Source organism: Haematobia irritans, chromosome 5 (genome assembly GCF_050003625.1).
Source record: "Haematobia irritans isolate KBUSLIRL chromosome 5, ASM5000362v1, whole genome shotgun sequence".
NCBI classification, from domain to species: domain Eukaryota; kingdom Metazoa; phylum Arthropoda; class Insecta; order Diptera; family Muscidae; genus Haematobia; species Haematobia irritans.
Window position 1 is genome coordinate 70,025,824 of NC_134401.1, and position 17,579 is coordinate 70,043,402.

Sequence of the window (17,579 nt, forward strand, 5' to 3'; positions counted from 1 at the left end):
ATACCAACAGATTCTAGTTCCCCTGGAATATGTAAGGTAGTTCCTAGCCTTGCTAGCTCATCTGCTTCGATGTTCCCCGGTATGTTCCTATGGCCAGGCACCCCTATTAGGTGAATATTGTGCTGATCAGCCATCTCATTGAGAGATTTGCGGCAGTTGATGGCCGTTTTCGAGTTGAGGAACACAGAGTCCAAGGATTTTATTGCAGGTTGACTGTCTGAGTATATATTAATGTCAATACTGCTTGGAGCATTACTTCTCAGCCAATTCACCACTTCTCTTATTTCTAATATTTCAGCCTGAAAAACACTACAATGATCAGGTAATCTTTTCGCTATTCGAAGTTCCAGATCTTTAAAATATACTCCGAAACCCACTTGGTAATCCAATTTGGAGCCATCAGTCTATATATCTATATATCTTTTATTCCCCGGGGTTCGTGTACACCACGCCTCACTGTTGGGAATTAGAGTCTCAAACTTATTGTCGAAAAGTGGTCTCGCCAAAGTGTAATCCACTACGTTGGGCACATCAGGCATTATTTTGAGGACCGAACTGTGACCGTAACTTTTTTCCGACCACAGCGATAGCTCGCGCAACTGCACAGCCGTTGTTGCAGCTGACTGTTTGGCCAAAATGTCTAAAGGCAATAGATGCAGTATGACATTAAGGGAATTTGTTCCTGTCTTGCTGAGTGTACCCGAGATACACAAGCACGCCATACGCTGAACTTTGTTGGCTGGTGAAGTTCCGGCCACCAGACTACAACACCATATAGCATGATAGGTCTAACCACTGCCGTGTATAGCCAATGCACAATTTTTGGTTTTAGTCCCCACTTTTTCCCTATTGCCTTTTTGCACGAGTATAAAGCTACCGTTGCTTTCCTCGCCCTCTCTTCAATATTAAGTTCAGCTTCCTGTCCAAAATAACGCCAAGGTATTTTGCACACTCACTAAAGGGAATTTCAATACCCTAAGGAAATGGGCCTAACCGTGGGAGTTTTGCGATCTTTGCAGTACATGACTAGTTCTGTCTTTGCAGGATTTACCCCAAGACCATTATCTTTTGCCCATTTCTCAGTCATCCGGAGGGCTCTCTGTAGAGATATTATACTGTTGATAATATCTCTACAGAGATGGGAATTTTCCCCTGACTGCCAGCGCCACATCATCTGCGTATGCCACCGCTTGTATCCTTTCTTTTTCTAGGGAAACCAGAAGGTCGTTTATAGCAACATTCCAAAGAAGAGGTGATAGAACTCCTCCTTGAGGAGTGCCTCTGTTCACATACCTTTGTATGTTTGCTTGTCCTAGTGTGGCTGAAATGCGTCTCTTCCTTAGAAGTTCGTCTAACAGCCTAAGTATACATGAATCAACATTCAGAGTTGTCAGTTCATTTAATATCAAGCTCGGATGGACGTTATTGAACGCCCCTTCGATGTCTAGAAAAGCCACGATTGTGTATTCTTTGACAGATAGTGAGCTTGCAATAAAGCTGACTATTTCATGTAATGCGGTCTCAGTAGACCTGCCCTTCGAGTATGCATGTTGTCGTTTCGACGGCAAAATTGAATCGACGCTAGTTCTAAGATAAATATCTATCATCCTCTCCAGAGTCCTAAGTAGGTATGAGGATAAGCTGATTGGTCGTAAATCCTTCGCACTCGAGTGAGAGGCTTTTCCCGCCTTAGGTATGAAAACGACTTTTGTTTCCCTCCACTTTCCTGGAATATATGCTAAGTTGATACATCCTATATATATCGCCGACAACCAGGGGATACTTCTGTCAGCCACCGCTTGTAACTCCGCCGGAGTAATTCCATCAGGTCCGGGGGATTTGAATGATCCAAAGCTATTTAACGTCCATTTTATTCTAGATTCCGATATAATTTCCTCGCTGAGCCACTGTGGCACCGCCAGTACATGGTTCAACCGTCTGATTTCCGGGAAAATGTGTGTCCAATAGTACCTCCAACGTCTCCTCATTGGACGTTGTCCAATTGCCCTCCGATGTTTTAATGAAACCTGGAGCGGAGTTCGTGGATGCTAGCACCTTCCGTAGTCTGGAAGCCTCGGACGTATTCTCAATGCTGCTGCAGTAATCATTCCAAGAGTTATGTTGAGCCTTTCTCAGTTCTCGCTTGTATCCTCTCAGATTCTTCTTGTAAGCGTCCCAATCCACAGGAGTTCTGGTGGACTTTGTTTGCTAAAGAGCTTCCTTCACGATTTCCTCATATTACCTAACTCCGTAGACCACCATGGTGGTCGATTTTCCCCCCTTGGGTTTCCTCTAGGGCATGCAGCTTTCAGTGAAATGTTGAAGGCCTTAGTAATCCTCTCCACTGTGTGTTCGATAACTTGGACAGTGCTCATATTTGTCTCTGGTATTTCTGGTATCATCATATTGAACGATTCCCTATACCTATTCCAGTCAGCTTTCCTAACATTTGGCGGAAATATGGTCTTGGTGGTATGAACATCAAATTTGAAACTGATGTAGCGATGATCTGAGAAGCTGTGTTCACTTAAAACCTGCCAATCAGATATCATTTCATTCAGTTCTTGCGAGGCCAAGGTGACGTCCAAAACCTCTTGCCTGTTTTTAGTAACAACGGTTGGGGCATCTCCCTTATTGCAAACTACCAAATTAGTACGCAAAATAAACTCTAGGAGTGACTCTCCTCTTGTATTAATGTCACCACTTCCCCATATACTATGATGTGCATTTGCATCGCATCCCATAATGAGTTTTGTCTTTGTTTTCAATGACTCCTCAACTAAGGTGTTAACGGCACATGGAGGCATCTCCCTATCATGTCCCATGTAGACCGAAGATACCCAATATTTGCATTTGGCTATTTCTAAATTGGCAACGACAGTGTCTGTATTGCACATTGAAGGAAGCAGAAACAAGTTGAGCTCGTTTTTAGCAATTATACAGGCTCGATTTACATCATTACCACTATACTGCAATAGCTTGAACCCCGGAGAACTTAATTCACATATTTTGTTTCTATAAACATATGGTTCTTGAATAAGAACTATATCTATGTCCCCTTTCATCAGGAGAACTTTGAAGGCAGCACATGCAGCCTTACAATGGTGAAGATTTATCTGGAGGATCCGTAGGACCATCGAGATTTTCAACAACCGTCACATCAGCCGTTTCAATCGAGTCATCAAGAATATCCTCTTCAGAGATCTCGGTGACTCTCGCAATAACCATAGGTTCAAGTTTGGTGAGTTTTGAGGCAGTAGAAACCTCCTCTTGCATACGGTGTCTATCCAAGTCTGCATCTTTGGTATCTCCCTCGACTTCGCAAGAGGATCCGCTTATTTCTGATTTAGACAGAGACTTGTCGATTTCCGAATCCTTTAGCTGATCGTTTTTATATACCTTCATTTGTATATAATGAAAGCCATAACATACACGGCCCTGAGACTTTGCTAGATGTGGCAAAGACTGAGTGTTCAATATAAACACTGCATGCCCTCTTGGTCCATCCACTTCGTCCAAACGGCCAACCTTAAAATCAGCTGTTGGAAGATCTGGATTGCATTGTTTCAGTTTATTTAAAATAGATTCAGGGTCAAGAGGGTTTGCAGGTATCCACGCATGTGCTCTAGGTCTAGCCGGTATGTCTTCTTCTCGACTAACTCTAGAGCAGCTCCTAAAAAATGCTATAGACCTCAAATGCGACTAGCTTAAATCGTCCTTGATACCAACCAGCCTCTTGGTGTCGAGGATCTGGGCCGGGAAACATTTTCAGCACCTGTGAGTAGACGCCAGACAAAGCATTCTCAATTTCCCCCATTTTTGCTTTGGAACCATACCGTCCAATGCTCCTTTATTAATTATAGCCATCACAAGGCTGTCTTTAGCAACTGAGGCAAACGATCGTTGATCCCTTTTGGAGGATGGCAGCTCATCCGGTGATCGTTCCCTTTTCGAGCCTCAAGAATTCCTTGAGCCCATTTTAAGGAATCGCTTTGTTTAGCCGACGACGTGCTTGGGTCGACTGATCCTAATCTCTTTAGGATAAACAAAGCATTTCTGCGTTCCTTGAATCTCTTTCGTGAGGGATTACCTCTTTTGATGCCGTTACCTTGGAAAAGGTTCGACTTGTCAAAGTGTCGCCAGACAATGATGACACATGGAAAGGACTATGCTATTTTAAGAAATTTAAATTTACTAGCCGAAATAGATGTGCATATAGAGAGACAGGATGAGTTTTCATTAATACGCGGGACTGTCAAAGTGCATTTGAAAAAGGCTTATGAAAAAACAAACGAACGTACAATTTGCGTTCCCGAGCAAAAGAGTTTATTAAAGGGCAAGAAGTTATCAGACGATTTTTTTTTAAAGCTCAAAGATTGATGGATTCAGTGCTAAGCTAGCTCCGATTGGTAGGAAAACGGTTGTTAAGCGTAAAGGTGGGTATTAAGTTCGAGTTTAGCCGCTAAAATCGCTAAAGTGAAAACTAAATTAGTAAAAAAAGGCATAAATTTATACATATTTGTTGCAAATTTTATTATAACTTGATGGGGAATAGCCAAAAGCAAATTTTCACAAAGTTTGTATTCCTTAAAGTGGATTAATTAAGAAAAGTAATCGTGAAAATATGGCGATTTTAGCGGATAAACTCGAACTTAATACCCACCTTAAAGTAGGAAATGTATATTATGAGCTGCAAGACACGGATGGAGGAAGTACAGGAATATACCACGCGAAATATATTTGGGAATAGCAAAAGATTTTTTTAACAGTGATGAAATTTGTAAGTACTCTAGACTTGTGCATAGGATGCTTTGGAAGAAACAAAATTGTATCGAGGAGGTGTAAAATTGAAAAAATTTTGAAAGAAGAAAAATCGATTGTCGTTTGAAAAAGAAAACGAAAAATAATTGTCGCTTAAAAAAAAGAAAAGAAAATTTATTGTCGCTTAAAAAAAGGACAAATTTTGAGAAGGCAGGGACGAAAATTTGGCAAGGGAAAGCATTAAGTGAGAAAAGAGGATTTTGTTTGTGATCGAATGTATAGAAGAAAAGCTGTTGATACGAAACCCTAGCTGCAGTCTTGAAGACATATGAGCATTGTAACAAGATCCCTACCAAGATAAGAAATATTTGGAAGAACTTTGTTGGTAGAAAACTTGCCTTTGTTCATTTGTCCTTGGCATTCAAATGCCCTTTGTATTCAATTTTCCTTGGAATGGCGAAAGTTAATTGATGGTTTTACTAACATCGACCGCACTTGAAATATACTGATTATCGATATTGCGTTAATTAAATCAGAAGCAAACGAATGTGTGTGAAGATAAATTTTAAAATTTAACTTTAACAGAGCAATTTTAACAGGTTAACAGAGCTATGTTAACGGTTAACAGAGCTCTTTTATGTAAAAAAATTGGAAATTTGAATTTAATTTTAGATTAAAACTTAAAAAATGGCGTTGTATGTGCATTAAAATTAAAAAACAACTCAATAATAATAGAAAACACAATGAGTAATAACTAACTTAAAGGAATATTGGGAGTATATATCTCAGAACTGTTAAAGAATGGCTGGTTGCAAAAATAAGTGGTAATAAATTGATTTGTTTAAAGTATGAAATTGGAGATAGATAGGTTGATAAAACTGGTACCACATATAGCTCTCGTCGAGTGCTATCAGAAAGTACAAGAGTTATATTCCAAATTCATTTCAGATGCGAGAAATTTTGAAATTTTAGAAATCTGGAATGGCCCACTGTGCTGGAATGGAAAAAGATAGGTTAATGAAACTGGTACCACATATAGCCCTCGTCGAGAGCTATCAGAATATATACGTGTTGTATTCCGAATCCATTTCAGATTCGAGCAATTTTGAATGTAAAGTTAAATGATAAAAATCTAAAGTGGCCCACTGTGCTGGATTACAAATAGATAGGTAAATGAAACTGGTACCACATATAGGCCTTTTTGGGCGCTATTAGAATCTACAAGAGTTATATTCCGAATCCATTTCAGATTCGAGAAATTTTGACTCTAAAATTAAATTTTAAAAATCTAAAATGGCCCACTGTACTGGAATGGAAAAAGATAGGTCAATGAAACTGGTACCACATATAGCCCTCGTCGAAAGCTATCAGAATATATAAGCATTATAATTCAAGTCCATTTCAGATTCGAGAAATTTTGATTCAAAAGAAAAATTTTATAAATATGAAATGGCCCACTGTGCTGGAATGGAGAATGATAGGCCACTGAAACTGGTTTCACATATAGCCCTCGTCGAGAGCTATTAGAATGTATAATCATTACATTCCAAATTCATTTCAAATTCAAGAAATTTTGAAATTAAAATTAAATTTAAATTTGAAAAATATAAACTGGCCCACTGTGCTGGACACGAAAAAGATAGGTCAACCAAACTTCTACCACAAATAGCCCTTGTCGAGTGCTATAAGAATCTATAGGCATTATATTCCGAATCCATTTCAGATTCGAGAAATTTTGAAATTAAAGTTAAATTTTAAAAGTCTGAAATGGCCCACTGTGCTGTGGAATGGGGGAAAGATAGGTCAATGAAACTGGTACCACATATAGCCTTCGTCGAGAGGTATCAGAATATATAATTGCTATATTCTAAATTTATTTCGAAATATTGTCAAAATTAGAAATAAAATAGACATATTTTCCTTTTGAAATTTACCTCTGTGACTGCGTAGCAAAATGTGTTAAACCTCGCTGTTATTAATATAACATAACATACTTTACTCTGAGAGCCGCTCTCTTGATTCGACTCTCAACAGATATTGTGAAAATAACATAGCAGTGTCTCACTATTAACTCAAGTATTTTTGAAATTAAATTTTAAAATAGAAAAACTAAATTTTTTCAAAATCGTAAAAAGATAGGCGAATGAAATTAACGTCAATAATAGCTCTTATCTAGACCTATCAGAATATATAAGCATCATATTACGAATCCATTTCAGATTCGAGAAATTTTGAATGTAAAGTAAAATTGTAAAAATCTCAAATGACCCACTGTGGTGGACACGAACAAGATAGGTTAATGAAACTAGTACCATATATAACCCTCGTCGAGAGCTATTAGAATATATAAGCGTTATATTCCAAATCCATTTCAGATTCGAGAAATTTTGAAATTAAAGTTAAATTTTAAAAATCTCAATTGGCCCACTGTGCTGGAATGGGGAAAGATAGGTTAATGAAACTGGTACCACATATAGCCCTCGTCGAGAGCTATTAGAGTATATAGGCGTTATATTCCAAATCCATTTCAGATTCGAGAAAATTTGAAATTAAAGTTAAATTTTAAAAATATGAAATGGCCCACTGTGCTGGAATGGAGAAAGATAGGTCAATGAAACTGGTACCACATATAGCCCTCGTTGAGAGCTATCAGAATTTATAAGCACTATATTCCAAATCCATTTCAAATTCGAGAAATTTTGACTCTAAAATTAAATTTTAAAAATCTAAAATGGCCCACTGTGCTGGAATGGGAAAAGATAGGTTAATGAAACTGGTAGTACAAACAGCCCTCGTCGAGAGCTATCAGAATTTATAAGCATTATATTCCAAATCCATTTCAGATTCGAAAAATTTTGAAATTAAAGTTAAATTTTAAAAATCCAAAATGGCCCACTGTGCTGGAATGGAGAAAGATAGGTCAATGAAACTGGTACCACATATAGCCCTCGTTGAGAGCTATCAGAATATATAAGCATTATATTCCGAATAAATTTCAGATTGGAGAAAGCGTGAAATTAAAGTTAACTTTTAAAAATTTAAATGGCCCACTGTGCTGGACACGAAAAAGATAGGTTCATAAAACTGGTACCACTTATAGCCCTCGTCGGGAGCTATCATAATATGTAAGCATTATATTCCGAATCCATTTCAGATTTGAGAAATTTTGAATGTAAAATTATATGATAAAAATTTTAAGTGGCCCACTGGCCGGACTGCAAATAGATAGGTAACTGAAACTGGTAGCACATATAGTCCTCATTGAGTACTATCAAAATATATAATTGTAATATTCTAAATTTATTTCGAAATATTGCGAAAATTAATAAAAAAAATAGACATATTTTCCTTTTAAAATATACCTCTGTGACTGTTTAGCAAAATATGTTATCCGTCGCTATTATTAAAATAACATAACATAACATACTTTACTATGAGACTCGCTCTCTTGTTTTGTTTACAGATTCGACTCTTAACAGATGTTGTAAAAATAACATAGCAGTGTCTCCCCATTACCTCATGTATTTTTGAAGTTAAATTTTAAAATAGAAAAATTCAATTTTTTCAAAATCGTAAAAAGATAGGCGAATGAAATTAACGTCAATAATAGTTCTTATCTAGATCTATCAGAATATGTAAGCAGTATATTCCGAATCCATTTGAGATTGGAGAAATTGTGAATATAAAGTTAAATTTTAAAAATCTCAAATGACCCACTGTGGTGGACACGAACAAGATAGGTTAATGAAACTAGTACCATATATAACCCTCATCGAGAGCTATCAGAATTTATAAGCATTATATTCCGAATCCATTTCAGATTGGAGAAATTTTGAATGTAAAGTTAAATTTTAAAAATCTCAAATGACCCACTGTGGTGGACACGAAAAAGATAGGTTAATGAAACTAGTACCATATAAAACCCTCATCGAGAGCTATCTGAATATGTAAGCATTACATTCCAAATCCATTTCAGATTCGAGAAATTTTGAAATTAAAGTTAAATTTTAAAAATATGAAATGGCCCCCTGTGCTGGAATGGAGAAAGATAGGTCAATGAAACTGGTACCACATATAGCCCTCGTTGAGAGCTATCAGAATATATATTTGCTATATTCTAAATTTATTTCGAAATATTGTCAAAATTAGAAATAAATTACGACATATTTTCCTTTTGAAATTTACCTCTGTGACTGCGCAGCAAAATGTGTTAAACCTCGCTGTTATTAATATAACATAACATACTTTACTCTGAGAGTCGCTCTCTTGATTCGACTCAGATGTTGTGAAAATAACATAGCAGTGTCTCACCATTACCTCATGTATTTTTGAAGTTAAATTTTAAAATAGAAAAATTCAATTTTTTCAAAATCGTTAAAAGATAGGCGAATGAAATTAACGTCAATAATAGTTCTTATCTAGATCTATCAGAATATGTAAGCAGTATATTCCGAATCCATTTGAGATTGGAGAAATTTTGAATATAAAGTTAAATTTTAAAAATCTCAAATGACCCACTGTGGTGGACACGAAAAAGATAGGTTAATGAAACTAGTAACATATATAACCCTCGTCGAGAGCTATCTGAATATGTAAGCATTACATTCCAAATCCATTTCAGATTCGAGAAATTTTGAAATTACATTTTGAAATTAAAGTTAAATTTTAAAAATCTCAAATGGCCCACTGTGTTGGAATGGGGAAAGATAGGTTAATGAAACTGGTACCACATATAGCCCTCGTCGAGAGCTATTAGAATATATAAGCATTATATTCCAACTCCATTTCAGATTCGAGAAATTTTGAAATTAAAGTTAAATTTTAAAAGTCTCAAATGGCCCACTGTGCTGGAATGGGGAAAGATAGGTTAATGAAACTGGTACCACATATAGCACTCGTTGAGAGCTATCAGAATTTATAAGCATTATATTCCGAATCCATTTCAGATTCGAGAAATTTTGACTCTAAAATTAAATTTTAAAAATCTCAAATAGCCCACTGTGCTGGAATGGAGAAAGATAGGTCAATTAAACTGGTAGTACATATAGCCCTCGCCGAGAGCTATCTTAATTTATAAGCATTATATTCCAAATCAATTTCAGATTCGAGAAATTTTGAAATTAAAGTTAAATTTTAAAAATCCAAAATGGCCCACTGTGCTGGAATGGAGAAAGATAGGTTAATGAAACTGGTACCACATATAGCACTCGTTGAGAGCTATCAGAATTTATAAGCATTATATTCCGAATCCATTTCAGATTCGAGAAATTTTGACTCTAAAATTAAATTTTAAAAATCTCAAATGGCCCACTGTGCTGGAATGGGGAAAGATAGGTTAATGAAACTTGTAGCACATATAGCCCTCGTCGAGAGCTATCAGAATTTATAAGCATTATATTCCAAATCAATTTCAGATTCAACAAATTTTGAAATTAAAGTTAAATTTTAAAAATCTCAAATAGCCCACTGTGACACTCAAAATTTTATTTCATTTGACAAAATTTTATTTCTATAGAAAATTTTGTCAAAATTTTAGTCCTATGGCAAATTTTGCCAAAATTTTTGTTTCTATAGATAATTTTGCTGAAACTTTATTTCTATATAGAAAATTTTGCCAAAATTTTATTTCTATAGAAAATTTTGTCAAAATTTTATTCCTATGGCAAATTTTGCCAAAATTTTTATTTCTATAGATAATTTTGCTGAAACTTTATTTCTATAGAAAATTTTGTCAACATTTTATTTCTATAGACAATTTTGCCAAAATTTTTATTTCTATAGATAATTTTGCTGAAACTTTATTTCTATAGAAAATTTTGTCAACATTTTATTTCTATAGACAATTTTGCCAAAATTTTTATTTCTATAGATAATTTTGCTGAAACTTTATTTCTATACAGAAAATTTTGCCAAAATTTTATTTCTATAGAAAATTTTGTCAACATTTTATTTCTATAGACAATTTTGCCGAAACTTTATTTCTATATAGAAAATTTTGCCAAAATCATATTTCTATAGCAAAATTTTATTTCTATATAAAAAATTTTGTCAAAATTTTATTTCTATAGACAATTTTGCCGAAACTTTAATTTTATTTAGAAAATTTTGCCAAAATTATATTATATCTATAAAAAATTTTGTCAAAATTTATTTCCGTAGGAAATTTGTTCTTTTTTTCTATAGAAAATTTTGTGAAAAAAAAAATTTTAATAGAAAATTTTGTAAAAATATTTTATTTCTATAGAAAAATTTTCAAGATTTCTATAAAAAATTTCGTAAAAATTTTATTTCTATAGAAAATCTTGTCAAGATTTTATTTCCATTAAAAAAAAAATTGTGAACATTGTATGTCTATACAAAATGTTTGCAAAATTTTATTTGTTTAGACATTTTTTGCAAAATTTTATGTCTATAGAAATTTTTTTCAAAATTTTATTTCTATAGACAATTTTGTCAAAATTTTTTTCCATAGAAAAATTTTGTCAAAATTTTTTTCCATAGAAAAATATTGTCAAAATTTCTATAAAAAATTTCGTAAAAATTTTATTTCTATAGAAAATCTTGTGAAGTTTTTATTTCCATTGAAACAAAATTTGTGAACATTTTATGTCTATAGAAAATGTTTGCAAAATTTTATTTCTATAGAAAATTTTGTCAACATTTTATTTTTATAGACAATCTTGTCAAAATTTTACTTCTATAGAAAATTTTGTCAAAATTTTATTTCTATAGGAAATTTTGTCAAAATTCTATTTCAATGGAAATCGATGTCAAAATTTTATTTCTATAATTTTGCCGAAACTTTTTATCTATATAGAAAATTTTGAATCTGAAATGGATTTGGAATATAACGCCTATATACTCTAATAGCTCTCGACGAGGGCTATATGTGGTACCAGTTTCATTAGCCTATCTTTCCCCATTCCAGCACAGTGGGCCAATTGAGATTTTTAAAATTTAAACTTTAATTTCAAAATTTCTCGAATCTGAAATGGATTTGGAATGTAATGCTTACATATTCAGATAGCTCTCGACGAGGGTTATATATGGTACTAGTTTCATTAACCTATCTTTTTCGTGTCCACCACAGTGGGTCATTTGAGATTTTTAAAATTTAACTTTACATTCAAAATTTCTCCAATCTGAAATGGATTTGGAATATAATGCTTATAAATTCTGATAGCTCTCGACGAGGGCTATATGTGGTACCAGTTTCATTGACCTATCTTTTTCCATTCCAGTACAGTGGGCCATTTTAGATTTTTAAAATTTAATTTTAGAGTCAAAATTTCTCGAATCTGAAATGGATTCGGAATATAACTCTTGTAGATTCTAATAGCGCCCAAAAAGGCCTATATGTGGTACCAGTTTAATTGACCTATCTTTCTCCATTCCAGCACAGTGGGCTATTTGAGATTTTTAAAATTTAATTTTAGAGTCAAAATTTCTCGAATCTGAAATGGATTCGGAATATAATGCTTATAAATTCTGATAGCTCTCAACGAGTGCTATATGTGGTACCAGTTTCATTAACCTATCTTTCCCCATTCCAGCACAGTGGGCCAATTGAGATTTTTAAAATTTAACTTTAATTTCAAAATTTCTCGAATCTGAAATGGATTTGGAATATAACGCTTATATATTCTAATAGCTCTCGACGAGGGTTATATATGGTACTAGTTTCATTAACCTATCTTGTTCGTGTCCACCACAGTGGGTCATTTGAGATTTTTACAATTTTACTTTACATTCAAAATTTCTCGAATCTGAAATGGATTCGTAATATGATGCTTATATATTCTGATAGGTCTAGATAAGAGCTATTATTGACGTTAATTTCATTCGCCTATCTTTTTACGATTTTGAAAAAATTTAGTTTTTCTATTTTAAAATTTAATTTCAAAAATACTTGAGTTAATAGTGAGACACTGCCATGTTATTTTCACAATATCTGTTGAGAGTCGAATCAAGAGAGCGGCTCTCAGAGTAAAGTATGTTATGTTATATTAATAACAGCGAGGTTTAACACATTTTGCTACGCAGTCACAGAGGTAAATTTCAAAAGGAAAATATGTCTATTTTATTTCTAATTTTGACAATATTTCGAAATAAATTTAGAATATAGCAATTATATATTCTGATACCTCTCGACGAAGGCTATATGTGGTACCAGTTTCATTGACCTATCTTTCCCCCATTCCACAGCACAGTGGGCCATTTCAGACTTTTAAAATTTAACTTTAATTTCAAAATTTCTCGAATCTGAAATGGATTCGGAATATAATGCCTATAGATTCTTATAGCACTCGACAAGGGCTATTTGTGGTAGAAGTTTGGTTGACCTATCTTTTTCGTGTCCAGCACAGTGGGCCAGTTTATATTTTTCAAATTTAAATTTAATTTTAATTTCAAAATTTCTTGAATTTGAAATGAATTTGGAATGTAATGATTATACATTCTAATAGCTCTCGACGAGGGCTATATGTGAAACCAGTTTCAGTGGCCTATCATTCTCCATTCCAGCACAGTGGGCCATTTCATATTTATAAAATTTTTCTTTTGAATCAAAATTTCTCGAATCTGAAATGGACTTGAATTATAATGCTTATATATTCTGATAGCTCTCGACGAGGGCTATATGTGGTACCAGTTTCATTGACCTATCTTTTTCCATTCCAGTACAGTGGGCCATTTTAGATTTTTAAAATTTAATTTTAGAGTCAAAATTTCTCGAATCTGAAATGGATTCGGAATATAACTCTTGTAGATTCTAATAGCGCCCAAAAAGGCCTATATGTGGTACCAGTTTCATTTACCTATCTATTTGTAATCCAGCACAGTGGGCCACTTTAGATTTTTATCATTTAACTTTACATTCAAAATTGCTCGAATCTGAAATGGATTCGGAATACAACACGTATATATTCTGATAGCTCTCGACGAGGGCTATATGTGGTACCAGTTTCATTAACCTATCTTTTTCCATTCCAGCACAGTGGGCCATTCCAGATTTCTAAAATTTCAAAATTTCTCGCATCTGAAATGAATTTGGAATATAACTCTTGTACTTTCTGATAGCACTCGACGAGAGCTATATGTGGTACCAGTTTTATCAACCTATCTATCTCCAATTTCATACTTTAAACAAATCAATTTATTACCACTTATTTTTGCAACCAGCCATTCTTTAACAGTTCTGAGATATATACTCCCAATATTCCTTTAAGTTAGTTATTACTCATTGTGTTTTCTATTATTATTGAGTTGTTTTTTTAATTTTAATGCACATACAACGCCATTTTTTAAGTTTTAATCTAAAATTAAATTCAAATTTCCAATTTTTTTACATAAAAGAGCTCTGTTAACCGTTAACATAGCTCTGTTAACCTGTTAAAATTGCTCTGTTAAAGTTAAATTTTAAAATTTATCTTCACACACATAGCAAACGAATCACAAATTTTGGGAAAATAAAGTAGAAATGAATAGCTCTTCAAGATAAATCTGGGAGTATATTGGTCCAAATTGTCAATAATCCTGGAGGATGCTGCAGTTAAGAATTAAATGGATTTTTTCATTTAGTTTAAGCCATACACATAATTTATACATTGAATAATTAATGGCTGATCGGCAAGGAGAACGTTCAACAAGCTCTTGTCGACGAAGTTGTTTATTGTGAGTACCCAATCGTTTATTTTAATTATATCTAAATAACTATTTCACTACTAGATTACATTACCCATTTTAATATTTGTTAATTTGTATACTACACACTTATTGTAACAATTCATTTAGTTTTAAAATCCATTTTTTTCTCACACTTAACGAACCTAATTTTTTTAATTTCGATGTTTGAGTTAGAATTTTCACTTGCACTTTTGTAAAAACAAAAACAACACAAAATATCTAACTATATATACTTTAAAATATCGAAATGGAAGAAGTGAACGCATTCGGCCTGACTAAAACCATTAGTGTCGGCCAGGTAGGGTGGGGAAATCGACGCACTGAGGATATCATGAACAGCTAGATATCCCATTTCGATTTTCATCCGTAAAATTATGAAAGTGTCGCTTTATGTCCTTTTTTATTCTTTTGCTACCTTACAATTTATTAACTTTGTAATCGACTGAGGCCTATCTTCTGAACCAAGAACACCCCAACACTGAGCAAGGCCGAATTAGATGGTAGCACAGGTTAAGGAAGATAGGGCCTAGAGAGGGAGTCGTTACAACGTATATGGAACTCCCTTCCTCCAAACATTCAATTTATCCGCAATGCAATGTCATTCAAAGCTTTATACAATCATTTTTAAATGTTTGTTTGTCAACTAATATGTTCCCTTAATGTCATGCTGCATCTATTGCCTTTAGACATTTTGGCCAAACAGTCAACAACGGCTGTGCGGTTGCGCGAGCTATCGCTGTGGTCGGAAAAAAGGTACGACCACAGTTCGGTCCTCAAAATAATGCCAGATGTGCCGAACGTAGTGGATTACACTGGCGAAAACACTTTTCGACAAAAAGTTTGAAACTAATTCCCAACAGTGAGGAGTGGTGCACACAGACCCCGAATAAACGATATATACCCAGTCAGAAAAAAACCATCGGAAAAGCGTTGTAATAGCGTTGTGAACGGTTGATACACGGTGGGAAAAAGCGTTGTTACAACCCCAAAATGATAACATCATTCCACGGTGTATCGATTGTATTTAACAACGTTTTCAAAGCGAAAACAATATTTTATACGCTTTTCCGATGGTTTAACGAACGCTTTGACAACCCCAAAATGATAACATCGTTATACGGTGTATCGATGGTTTTTACAACCATTAAAAAGCACTGAAAAACAACATTTCATAAGTCTTTCCAATTGTTTCTAGAATGCTTTAGGAGGGTTAGAATTATAATTTTACAGTACCTTAAAACCGCTATTGAAACAAAACAAAATTAGTGTTTTACACTTTACAAAGGAACATCAGAAAACTTAACAATTAACAATTACCCCCATTTTCATAAAGCTGCGTTAGTGTTCCGTTAACTAACCAACTTTTGAACCGTATTATGGACGAAATTGTCATCTTGCATATATATTCCATAGCCAGTTAAGATATTTGCAATTTACTTTCTGTTAATTGGCAGTTAAAGCCTAACGGAGCTACATGAAAATGACCGTTAATAGGAAAAATACATAACTAAGATTAAGATTGACATTTATAATTGGTAAAAAAATTATTTTAATATGGTCAAAATCGCTAAAGTGAAAACTAAATCAGTAAAAAAGACATAAAAGTATACATATTTGTAGCAGATTTCTTTATATCTTGATGGGGAATAGCCCAAAGCAAATTTTCATAAAGTTTGTATTCCTTAAAATGAATTATTAAAGAAAAGTAATCGTGAAAAATTTGTGATTTTAGGGGCTAGTCATATGTCTTTATTATTTCCTATAGGTAATAGTTCAAAATTCACTCTTGGAAAAGTTTTAAGGTACATTAAAAAGAGAATCCTCTACGACACTAAAATGAACTTAACAAAGGGAAAAAGTTATACACAAATGTGCGTATTTCACACAAAACACTTCAGAATTTCTTAAGATTTGTACATTTTACCCCAAATGCACCAAAAGAACATTCTTGCAATACTGAACTCCAATTTTTTCCTTCAAACAATGACATTTTCTTTAAAGGTGGGTATTAAGTTCGAGTTTAGGCGATAAAAACGTCATTTTTTCACGATTACTTTTCTTTAATAATCCATTTTAAGGAATACAAACTTTGTGAAATTTTGATTTGGGCTTTTCCCCATCAAGTTATAATAAAATTTGCAACAAATATGTATCATTTTGTGCATTTTTCTTACTAATTTAGTTTTCACTTTAGCGATTTAAGCGGCTAAACTCGAAGTTAATACTCACCTTAACATGTGAAAAAAAAGTAATTATGTCTAACAAAATTTCTTCAATTAGTCGATAAATAAGTACTTATATTTGGGTTTTGGCGTGATGTCAGAGTTTAGTTTAGTTAAAACTTTCTACTCATTTGTAAAATTACCCAAATTGTTGTTCCTAGTGGTTTCACTGTTAATGTACATATTCACTTTATATGATAAAGGAACATTATCCTATTATAAATCAATTCCTATCAACAATAATACCTCCATTACTCATTAAAAACCATTGGACATTGGTGGAACATGCATTTTCAACGATAATTTTATGGAAAATTTACTATTTAAAAACCGTAAATTAATTTGTTTAGCAAGCGTTGTTTCAACGTTGGGTTCCAACGCTGTTACAACGCTCAATATTTATAACCATCGTAAATTTCTGACTGGGTACATTTCTTCACTGATGGCTCCAAATTGGATGGACAAGTGGGTTTCGAAGTATATTCTAAAGATCTGGAACTTCGAAAAGCGAAAACATTACCTAATTACTGTAGTGTTTATCAGGCTGAAATATCAGCAATAAGAGAGGTGGCGAATTGGCTGAGAAGTAATGTTCCAACAAATGTTGGCATTAATATATACTGAGACATTCAACCTGCAATAAAATCCTTTGTGTTCCTTAACTAGAAAATTACCATCGACTGCCGCAAATCTCTCAACGAGATGGCTGAGCAGCACAATATTCACCTAATATGGCGCCAGGACAGGCGCAAGCAAGACGTTAACTTAAGCAGTCTGATAATGTTTTTGGAACAGTCTTGTTGGTTCAACAGAAGAAAATAATCGGTTAAAAATAGAAGTGCCCATATGTAACAGGTACTTTTAGTTAATGTGGTATCTCAATGGACATTCAGTGACATTCTAAGTGAGCCT

At 33.8% G+C, this 17,579-nt stretch overlaps 1 protein-coding gene across 1 annotated transcript in view; it reads right to left on the minus strand.

The window, feature by feature from the left end:
* Nucleotides 1-17,579, minus strand: part of LOC142239792 (uncharacterized) — a 348,222-nt gene that overhangs the window by 303,779 nt on the left and 26,864 nt on the right. The gene's annotated exons all lie outside the window — the stretch shown is intronic.